Source organism: Phocoena sinus, chromosome 9 (assembly GCF_008692025.1).
Source record: "Phocoena sinus isolate mPhoSin1 chromosome 9, mPhoSin1.pri, whole genome shotgun sequence".
Taxonomy (NCBI): Eukaryota; Metazoa; Chordata; class Mammalia; order Artiodactyla; family Phocoenidae; genus Phocoena; species Phocoena sinus.
The window spans coordinates 68208431-68220518 of record NC_045771.1 but is presented as its reverse complement, the minus strand read 5'-3'; the positions used below and the strand labels follow the sequence as shown (position 1 = coordinate 68220518).

Below are 12088 nucleotides of genomic sequence, written 5' to 3'. Positions count from 1 at the left end.
ATTATAAGAGAGTACTACAAATAACTATATGCCAATAAAATGGACAACCAGGAAGAAATGGACAAATTCTTGGAAAGGTACAATTTTCCAAGACTGAACCAGGAAGAATTAGAAAATATAAACAGACCTATCACAGGTAATGAAATTGAAACCATAATTAACAATCTTCCAACAAGCAAAAGTCCAGGACCAGATGGCTTCACAGGTGAATTCTATCAAACATTTAGAGAAGAGCTAACACTGATCCTTCTCAAACTCTTCCAAAAAATCGCAGAGGGAGAAACACTCCTAAATTTGTTCTATGAAGCCACCATTACCCTAATAGCAAAACTAGAAAAAGGTATCACACACACACAAAATTATAGACCAATATCACTGATGAATATAGATGCAAAAATCTGAAACAAAATACTAGCAAACAGAATCTGACAGAACATTAAAAGGATCATACACCATGATCAAGTGGGATTTATCCCAAGGATGCAAGGATTCTTCAATATACGCAAATCAATCATTGTGATACACCACGTTAACAAATTAAGGAATAAAAACCATATGATCATCTCAATAGATGCAGAAAAATCTTTTGACAAAATTCAACACCCATTTATGATAAAAACTCTCCAGCAAGTGGACATAGAGGGAACCTACCTCAACATAATAATGGCCATATATGGCAAACCCACAGCAAGTATCATACTCAATGGTGAAAAACTGAAAGCATTTCCACTAATATCAGGAACAAGACAAGGATGGTCACTCTCGCCACTCTTATTTAACATAGTTTTGTAAGTCCTAGCCACGGCAATCAGAGATGAAAAAGAAATAAAAGGAATACAAATTGGAAAAGAAGAAGTAAAACTGTCACTGTTTGCCCATGATGTGATACCATACACAGAAAATCCAGAGATGCCACCAGAGAACTAGTAGAACTAAGCAATGAATTTGGTAAGGTTGCAGGTTACAAAATTAATCCACAGAATTTTCTGGCATTCCTATACACCAACAAGGACAAATCAGAAAGAGAAATTAAGGAAACACTCCCATTTACCACTGCAACAAAAAGAATAAAATACCTAGGAATAAAACTACCTCAGGAGGCTAAAGATTTGTATTCAGAAAACTATAAAATACTGATGAAATAAATCAAAGATGACATAAACAGATGGAGAAGTATACCATGTTGTTGGATTGGAAGAATCAATATTGTGATAATGGCTATGCTACCCAAAGCAATCTACACATTCAGTGCAATCCGTATCAAAATACCAATGGCATTCTTCACAGAATTAGGACAAAAAATTTTACAATTTGTATGGAAACACAAAAGACCCCGAATAGCCAAAGCAATCTTGAGAAAGAAAAATGGAGTTTGAGGATTCAGGCTCCCTGAGTTCAAACTATACCACAAAGCTACAGTAATCTAGACAGTGTGGTACTGACACGAAAACAGAAATATAGATCAGTGGTACAGGATAGAATGCCCAGAGATAAACCCTCATTCCTATGGGCACCTAATTTATGACAAAGAAGGCAACAATATACAGTGGAGAAAAGACAACCTCTTCAATAAGTGGTGTTGGGAAAACTGGACAGCTACATATAAAAGAATGAAATTAGAGCACTACCTAACATTTAACACAAAATGAAACTCCACATGGATTAAAGACTTAAGTGTAAGACCAGACACTATAAAACTCTTACAGGAAAACACTCTTTGACATAAACCACAGCAAAATCTTTTGGATCCCCCTCCTAGAGTAATGGAAATTAAAAAAAATAAACAAGTGGGACCTAATGAAACTTAAAAGCTTTTGCAAACAAAGGAAACCATAAACAAGACGAAAAGACAACCCTCAGAACGGGAGAAAATATTTGCAAATGAACCAACAGACAAAGGATTAATCTCCAGAATATACAACCAGCTCATGGAGCTCAATATCAAAGAAACAAACAACCCAATCCAAAAATGTGTGGAAGACCTAAACAGACATTTCTCCAAAAAAGATATACAGATTGCACACAAACACATAAAAGGATGGTCAACATCACTAATTATTAGAGAAATGCAAATCAAAACTACAATGAGGTATCACCTTATGCCGGTCAGAATGGCCATCATCAAAAAAGCTAGAAACAATAAATGCTGGAGAGGGAGTGGTGAAAAGGGAACCCTCTTGTACTGTTGGTTGGAATGTAAATTGGTACAGCCACTATGGAGAACAGTATAGAGGTTCCTTAAAAAACTAAAAAGTAGAACTACCATATGAACCAGCAATCCCACTACTGGGCATATACCCTAAGAAAACCATAATTCAAAAAGTGTCATATACCACAATGTTCATTGCAGCACTATTTACAATAGCCATGACATGGAAGCATCCTAAGTGTCCATCAACAGATGAATGGATAAAGAAGATGTGGCACATATGTGCATTGGAATATTAGTCAGCCATAAAAAGAAACAAAATTGAGTTATTTGTAGTGAGGTGGATGGATCTAGAGTCTGTCATACAGAGTGAAGTAAGTCAGAAAGAGAAAAACAAATACCATATGCTAACACATGTATATGGAATCTTAAAAAAAAAAAAAGAAAGAAAGTTTTTGATGAACCTAGTTGCAGGGCAGGAATAAAGAGGTAGACATGGAAAATGGACTTGAGGACATGAGGTGGGAGGGCAAATTTGGGGAGAAGTGAGAGTAGCATCAACCTATGTATACTACCGAATGTAAAACATTTGGCTGGTTGAAAGCAACAGCATAGCATAGGGAGATGGGCTCGGTGCTTTGCGATGACGTATATGGCTCGGATAGGGAGGATGGGAGGGAGGCTCAAGAGGGAGGGGATATGGGGACATGTGTATGCATATGGCTGATTTGCTTTGTTGTGAAACAGAAACTAACACAGTATTGTGAAGCAATTATAGTCCAATAAAGATCTATTAAATAAATAAATAAATAAATAAATAAAAGGCAGAAGAGAAGAAGACACAGAGAAATGGAGAAGACTATGTTCCGACAGGGACAGACATCAATGTGATGGGTCAACAAGGCCAAGATTGCCAAGGATTTTCAGCAGCCACTGGAAGCTAAGGGAGAGGCATGAGACAGATTCTTCCTCAAAGCCTCCAGAAGGAACCATCCTTGCAGTTACCTAATATCAGATCTCTGGCCTCCCGAACTATGAGAAAATAAATTTCTGTTTGTGGTAATTTTTTACAGCAGCCTAAGCAACTTACAAACAGTGTTAGCTTACTTTCAGCAGCTTTTGTGTTCCTGGCAGGTATTTTTTTTTCTCCCCCAAAATGACCGAGAATTTTCTCTGTAGTAGATAGAAGCACATTGATCAGTGGATTCCTGCAGTTCCCTGGGAGGCTGCTACAGCCTCATTCATCTTCTCATTTCTGATTCGTAACTTGTGCAATGGTACACAGTCCTTAAACCATCTCTGAGTGCTCTGTAACTAAATTCCTTTACAAAATTATCACTATTAATCATTTCCTTCTTTTTTTAGATCTCCAGAAATATTTAAACAATGTGGGAGAAGCCTTTATCCTAATAGGTAAATGGCTGGAATATAGCTAAATTGCATCAGAAATCCTCTCACTTAGAATAGCCAGCTCATTTATTAGCGTATTAGCATTTTTTAAAAATTTGATCACAAATTATGGCAAAGTTTCTTGGAAGCATTATAGCAAATATACCAATGTAAGATGTGGACTGTGAGAGATACCATTAAAAAACCCACCACCACCATAAATTTCCTTTCTGAACACTGCCTGATAGGGATATTCAGAAAACCAAGCGACAGTATCCAAACACAGTGTTTCATCTTCAGTCTGCTCTCTGATCGATAACGTGTAAACATATAAAGATTGATTGTCTCATGGTAGGTAAATTCCTCAGCTTAAAGTTGTCAACTGAAGGGAACTTAAAGCCAATCACTTTTCAGAGTAGTAAGTATAATTCTAAATACATTTCTCGATTATAATACCAGTACTAATATTATTAGAGGTTCTAATGTCCTGGAGAATTTGCCATGCCAGAAAAACATACTCCTTTCTGAACTGGAATTCTTGCTGCTTTCTCCTTTTTTCAGTTTATCTGGTAGTGGGATTAGACATCTCCAGATTCCTCAATCTGAACTTTCTGTTCGAAAGTTGGATAAGACTTAAGACAAGTAAGAATTAGAGATGGGAATATTTAGGAGGGGGATATTTAGGGGGTGTGGAGCTGAGTATCCTTCTAGGGTATCTGGAGATGTTTTAAATTATGAATCATAGACTGTTGTGGCTGGAAGAGTCCTAAAATATTGTGTCTTCTAATCTCTCAGTGTTAGAGGGACAAAATCGAGGTCTGTTTTATGAGAGGACTCCTACAGCTCATCTGAGAACCAGGGTCTAGGATAATTCCATGTATAGTTACATCCCGCCTTTTCACATTAAAGCTTTCACAGCCTCCAGAGGCATGGTACGGATGAGTGTGGGTACAGAAAGCCACAAGATAAATGTGCTCCTTTTCCTTGAGTTCTATTTTGAATTTAAAACTTGGGGACAGTCTTTTGGAGTTTTACGTTCTTTAAAATATCTATGTGAACAAATTATATTCTTTGAAATATGTATGCCAGCAAAGTAAATAGTTTTCTATTTTTCCAGGTTGCATAATATTGTGTTTGTTGGTAAATGTACAGAGAGCTGCCAATTTTTATGGTCAGAAACTACTTAGAAATTTTGGTAATTTTGTATTGTCTTAAAACAGGACATTATTATCATTACGACTACAGAATATACTATTGTTTCCAGAATGTCTGATTCCTCAGTAAATGTTCTGCAACTCACAAAAGAACTTGAAAAGTAAAACAAAACTTTCATCATCTGAACTAGCGTGGGTTTCAAGATTTTTAATGGTGTACAGATTTAAAATTGTAACTCAGAGTTGCATTTCATTAAATATTTTGATTGAAACACATATAATGACTGCACTTAATGCTATCGCCTATGAAAGTGAATTTTCCATAACAAGGTCAAAATTGATAATTTAAATATAACTTTAATTGAAATCATTTTACGTTGTATCTTGGTTGTTGCAGATAGGAAGTTTAAAGCATCTAGTGAAAATGCAAAAGTAAATGAAAATTGATAAGAATCTGAAATTAAGTTTGTGGTTAAAAAAACTTTCCCAGAGCTCAGTATAAATCTGACAGCAGAGATGAGGTTAAGGGCTCACAGTTAATATAATAATACTTAATGTGCACCAGGTACTAATCTCAGCAGAAGCACAAGGAAGATATTATTATCATCCCCATTTACTAATAGCAACATTGTCATCACAAATAGTGAATGGTGGTTAATTAGCACTAGCGAATCTAAAAATCTTGATATTTAGTTGAAAATGAGCTCATTAGTTTGAAGATGCCACATCATATTTGTGAAGGAACGACTTGAACAATACTGCATGATCATTTCTTGCAACTATATATATATATATATATATATATATATATATATATATAAATCTAGTCTATCTCTCTGGAAAAATACAGTGAATTCAATTTGTAAAACCTACCCTCACTGAATCTAATAAATGACTCAAAATAACTTTTAAAAAGAAAGAAAAAAATATAGGGAATAAAAGAGCAGACTTTAACTTCAAGGAGTGGGGAAAAAATATGTAACTTCAACCATACAAGTTATAAAGTGTTGTCAAGGAACAGAAAGTGTCAATTATCTCCCTGTTACTTTTCAGCCTCTCCAAAATGAACTGAGTGAGTGTGTGCTGGCATGGGTAGAGTCGTCAGAAAGGAAGGGAAGAGCAGGGGTGGTGGAAAAAGGGACAAGAGGCTTATGCCTCTCTAGAGAAATAACCCTTTTCATTACTAACAGTGATGGGTCTACGTAGACCTTAACTACTTGAGCTTTCTATTTTATCCTCTGGACAAGGGGGAAGGCTGAAAAGACAGTTATTAAACAGAATGTTATGTGTCCAAGCATAATTGGCCACTTAAGAGAATGGAGAAAAGTTGAAGGGAAGGGGACAAAAAGAAAGACAAGAACCACCGAGGTACTGTTAGCTCTGGGGAAACACACATAGAAAACAACCTGAAGTACCAATTTCTCTCTTTCATACCCCATTATGGCTGGTACAAAGCCGGTTGGCGTCTGAGTAGAGGGCATAAAGCTCTGAAAAGCACAGTAACTGCCCAAAATTGTTCTCTCAGACTGAAGAGAATGACCAGCGGAGTCACAGGGGACTCTTCCTGAGTTGAAGTAATGATCTAACACCCGAGGGCAGTGCCCCATGAGAAGTCATTGAAATAGTCTCCTTGTTTCCCCCCATAACTCTCTTGCCCCTCTCACTCCATAGCACTTGGATGGACAAACCACAACCCTAGTTAATTTTAACTCTCCCCCTATCTTATAGCTGACTAGCCTTCCGTGTGGCCTGACAGTCATGCCCCATTTCCCTTGTCCATTCACTTCCGCTGTCTTTTCAACACCTCACACCTCTCCTCAAATCACCATCTTTTCCTTTGTCCTCTTTGCTCAGCTCATGGCCTTTCTTTCTCCTCCATTGGCTAAAGTAATCAGAGGAAAACTTTACACACACCAACTGGACATCTATCTCCCGCATCACATGAATCCATATATTGTCCCATCTCACTTAGGTAAACTGTCCATGCCCCGCACCCTAAGCCAGACCTTCTGACTTCCTGCTGTGAATGAGATTGTGTTCTTTCTTATTCACTTAAGGACACCATTTTAGTGGCTTTCCCTTCTTTTCCCTTCATTTTCAATTGTTCCCAGTCTACTGGATCATTTCTATCAGCATGCTGTTTTCTTTTTTCTCCTCTTAAAGAATTATCTTGAGTCCACTTCCTGCAGTCCAGCTACCGCTCCAAATTCTTCGCTTCCATTTGTAGCAAATCTTTTTGAATGAGTTGCCTCTGTTTGCTGCCTCCCACCCCTCCCATCTTATTTTCTCTTAACTCACTGTGATAGAGCTTTTGTCTCAGCACTAAACTGAAACATTTCTTGACAGGACACGAATGACTTTCTTCTTGCTAAATCCAGTGATCAGTTTCTGCCCCTCATCTTACTTGACATTATGACACTGAATTCATGCCACTTGCTTCTCCTGGTTTTCTTGCTATTTCACTCAATACTCATTCTTAGTCTCCTTGCATGTTCCCCTTCTTTTCCTGATGTCTGAAATTCAGAGTGTTCCATGTCTCAGTCCTTGGTATCTTTCCTACATTTATTCTCTATGTGATATCATCCAGCTCCGGATTTAAACATCATTTATACAAATAACACTCAAAGTTAGTTTTTTAGCTCAGACCCTCTTCTGAATTCCACACTTATGTATAATTGCTTCCTTGATTGCTACACTTGGATGTCTAATAGATTTCTCAATTGTAAAATCCCTAAAACTAGAGTTGAGAACTCTCCATCCCAAGCCTGCTCCCTCTGTAGTGTTCCCCATTTCTCTTTATCCAGTTCTTCAAACATAAAACCTTGAGATCCTCTTGACTCTTCACTTTCACAACCCATATCCAATCCATCAGGAAACGCTTTTGGCTCTGCTTACAAAATACTCTGTCAAAATAAAACAAAAAAAAAATTTAAAAAAAAAAGAAGAAGGGGACTTCCCTGGTGGCACAGTGGTTAAGAATCTGCCTGCCAATGCAGGGGACATGGGTTTGATCCATGGTCCGGGAAGATCCCACATGCTGTGGAGCAACTAAGCCCGTGAGCCGCAACTACTGAGCCTGAGCTCAGAGCCCACGAGCCACAACTACTGAGCCAGCAGGCTGCAACTACTGAAACCTGTGAGCCTAGAGCCCATGCTCCTCAACAAGAGAAGCCTCCTCAGTGAGAAGCCCGCGCACCGCAACGAAGAGAAGCCCCCGCTCGCTGCAACTAGAGAAAGCCAGCGTGCAGCAACGAAGACCCAATGCAGCCAAAAATAAATAAATAAATAAAATTAATAATAATAATAATAATAAATACCCTGCTCCATCACTAATACCTTCAAGCAAAGTCATATCTCTAGACTGGATTAATATAGTAATTGCATAATTATTTTCCTGCTTTTATCCTTGTCTTCTGCAGTCTGTATTCAATACGGTAGAGTGCTCCTTTAAAATAATATTTTGAAGTAATGATAGATTCACAGAAACTTACCAAAAAATATGTACAGGAGGCCCCATGTACCAGCTGCAGATGGTTATATCTTACATAAATATGGTTTATAAAATTCTATCAAAACACTGGTATAATGCACAAAGCTTATTCAGATTTCATTAGTTTTATGTGAACAGAGTGCTTCTTTTAAAACATAAATTAGATTCAGTGTTTTGCCCAAGTCTCGCCTTTTCACAAAAGTCTACTCTAACCTTGTTGTTTAAAATCACAAACTGTCCTGCAAGCTGATAATCCCTTTTACCTTGTACTATTTTTCCATAATAGTTGAAATCTTTTAACATTTTGTATTATGTTTGTTTTCTATCTTCTTGCACTAGAATATAAACCATGTGACCCAGAATAATTTTGGTTCTGTGCAATAATATATTCCAGGTACTTAGAATACTACTTGTTTTAAACTCAATTCATGCCTCTCAAATACTTGAGAGAATAATTGCACACTTGCAGCTGGGGCTTTTGTTTATGCCCTTTATCTTTATTTGTTTTGAAAGACTTGTTCTTTCTCCCTAGAGTATATAAAATTTTATGTTTATTAGTTCATTAACTACTGCTCATACGAGTCCAATGTTATCGTCTCTTGCCAACTCCACACTCACGGTGTCATATCATACTGAAGGCTTGAAATGGCCATGATGGGAATATTTATAAGAGCTAAATCAGCAAACATTTCAAGTCAGCACTCTGTACCCTCAGCAGTTGTTAAACATTTGCCAGCACTCCACTGAATCTAACCAGTCAATTCAGCACCAATTAAAATTCTTTTTTTAATTAATTTATTAATTAATTTATTTATTTTTGGCTGCATTGGGTCTTTGTTGCTGCGTGCGGGCTTCCTCTAGTTGCAGCGAGAGGGGGCTACTCTTCATTGCAGTGCACGGGCTTCTCATTGTGGAGGCTTCTCTTGTTGTGGAGCACGGGCTCTAGGTGCACGGGCTTCAGTAGTGGTTGCACACAGGCTCAGTAGTTGTGGCTCGCGGGCTCTAGAGCGCAGGCTCAGTAGTTGTGGCGCTCGGGCTTAGTTGCTCGGTGGCATGTGGAATCTTCCCGGACCAGGGCTTGAACCCGTGTCCCCTGCATTGGCAGGCGGATTCTTAACCCCTGCACCATCGGGCAAGTCCTAAAATTCTTAATTAAAATTGTTTTCCATATCAACTTTTTGTTATTGTATAGATGAGTGGCTCAAATGAGAGCATATATTTTCCTGGTGAATTTCCTATACATTACAATATGCATATGCAGTATAAGTTATTTCACGGGTTCTTAGGACAGTGTCCAGCTGGCTTAGGTTTATTAACAAAATTCTCAGATATTTTGTTTACCTAAGATTCACTCCTACAGACATTTTGTCCAAGGCATTGCAGTAGATGCACACATCAAAAGGTTAAGCATAGGTAGATGAAGAAGGGAAAAAATAATAGCAAACGCATAAAAGTGTTTTAAGGACTAGTCGTTTAAGAGTATTATCAGCAAATAATGATATTAAAAGGAGAAAGGAGATTTTCTTCATGGTCTCAGATCAAGTTATTCTGGAGTTAAATAGTTGTCTTTCCAGGTAAATAGACGTAGCGAGCTACTGCAATGTGTATAGCCCTTTTCTGGAAGATATTATGGCCATTGTCTTTTCAAGTTAACAATGATCCCAAGAACTTGCAAGAACACGTGGAGAGGAAACTTATACTAAGGACTCCTTAAGAGATTATTTTACATCTTTTCCTAGTGTAGTTGTATCATTAGAATATTCTTCTTAGGGTGTATTTTAAAATCCAAGTGTATAGATTTCAACTAGCATATAAGGTGCTACAGTGTGACTTTTTTTTAGCAATAGTTACCCTTTTTTTTTCAGTCTCTTGGTAGTTTTATTAAAATTTTCACGCAAGTAGATGTGAACTTCTGTCTCTTGATGACTAGTTCTCCAAATGTTTTATTCAATACTGCTGTAGGTGTTTCTTTTCTGCTGCTGACTACAATTTAAGTAGAGCATCTTCTGTATCGCCTGAGGAATTGCATTAATAGCAATGTCAACTTCTGGAATTTCAAAATACTATTTTTTGCCATTGTGTCCGGAGGTGAGAGTAGAAAACTTTTTATGTAAAATGTTCTAATAAGTTTTTGTTTCCCTGATAGAAGCCCACTGAGCAACAACCAGACAAAATATATATACATATATAGGAAAATATAGCAGGAAAAATTTGCTGATTAACTCTGTTTCTTTGTGTATCTTTTTTAAGAATCAGAGCAATGGTTAATTCAACCTTACCTGAATATGAGAATCATGTGAGGAGCTTTTTAAAAATCCTTATTTAAAAATCCTTATGTCTGAGATCCACCCCAGACCAATGCAATCTGTATCACTGTGTTTTGGGCCCAGGCATCAGTGTATTTTAAAAATTACTCAGGTGATCGTAAGATGGATCCAGGTTTGAGTACCGCTGGTTTAAAAACAAAACTGTTGTGGTTAGACAAAGATAAAGCTCTTTTGCTGATTTTAAGTACTATATGTAGCTAAGGGAAATGTTAATTATCAAATTTAATTTTGTATCATTTACAGATGGTTCTCAACTTACGATGGGTTAATTTAATGATTTTTTGACTTTATGGTGGTGCAAAAGAAATATATATTCAATAGAAACTGTACTTTGAATTTTAGATTTTGATCTCTTTCCAGGCCAGCCATATGTAGTACATTACTCTCCCATGATGCCAGGTAGCAGCAGTAAGCTGTAGCTCTCACTCAGCCATGGGATTGCAAGGGTTAACAACCCATGTAATTAGAACCATTCTCTACGCATACAACCATTCTGTTTTTTCACTTTCGGTAAATGTTCAATAAATTACACGAGATATTCAATACTTTACTATAAAATTGTTTTTGCGTTTGATGATTTTGCCCAGTCGTACGTTAATGTAAATGTTGTGACCACATCTTCATTAGGCTATGCTATGCTATGATGTTTGCTAGGTTGGGTGTATTCAATGCGTTTGTTTGTTTTTTTGCGGTACGCGGACCCCTCACTGTTGTGGCCTCTCCCGTTGCGGAGCACAGGCTCAGCGGCCATGGCTTACGGGCCCAACCGCTCTGCAGCATGTGGGATCTTCCCGCACCGGGGCACGAACCCGTGGCCCCTGCCTCGGCAGGCGGACTCTCAACCACTGCGCCACCAGGGAAGCCCAATTTTGAGTTTTAAATGACATAAGAAGATCAAACACTTTGCAATCTCCAAAACACTCTACACATGCAAACTTTAATTCATAGTACTAATAGTACTCAATGCATAAATCGAGTATAGATTCTAAGAGAATTATTATGAGGAGTTCCACACAGGGCAAATTGCTGTCTGCTGTAGTTGAAGGTGGCCGTGAGAAGTTTTGCAGACAAGGTGGCAGGTAAACTATGGCATATATTATGCTTGAACTTCATTTGACATTGAAGGGAATGCTGGCAAAAAGAAAATAATGAGAAAAGGAAGGACTCTGGAATCATGAGATACCGTGGGAATTGGATGTCTATATATTGAATTGTAAATATGCAAGGCACAGAAAATAAATATCTCTAGGTACGTTTGGATCATATTTTGAGACATCTATGATGCCAATTGTGCTTCGATTCAAAGACAAAAGGAAATATTGAATGATGATGATGTGTTTGAAGTCTGTTTAGGATGGAACAAAGGAACAGGAATCTACTGGGCACTAGACACTTTGCTAGACACACTATTTCAAGGTCTGTATCATTATTCCAATTTCAAGTATTAGAAAACTGAGCCACAGAGAGGTTAAATATATGCCCAGGGACATTCAGCCAAGAGTTCTGGAGCCAAGACTCAAATCCAAATTTATCTGGCTTTAAATCTTTCCATTACTCCATGGGGCCTTTGCAATTAATC

General features: G+C 37.6%; 1 protein-coding gene across 6 annotated transcripts in view; it reads left to right on the top strand.

Moving 5' to 3' along the window:
- Nucleotides 1-12088, top strand: part of DGKB (diacylglycerol kinase beta) — a 648598-nt gene that overhangs the window by 77734 nt on the left and 558776 nt on the right. The gene's annotated exons all lie outside the window — the stretch shown is intronic.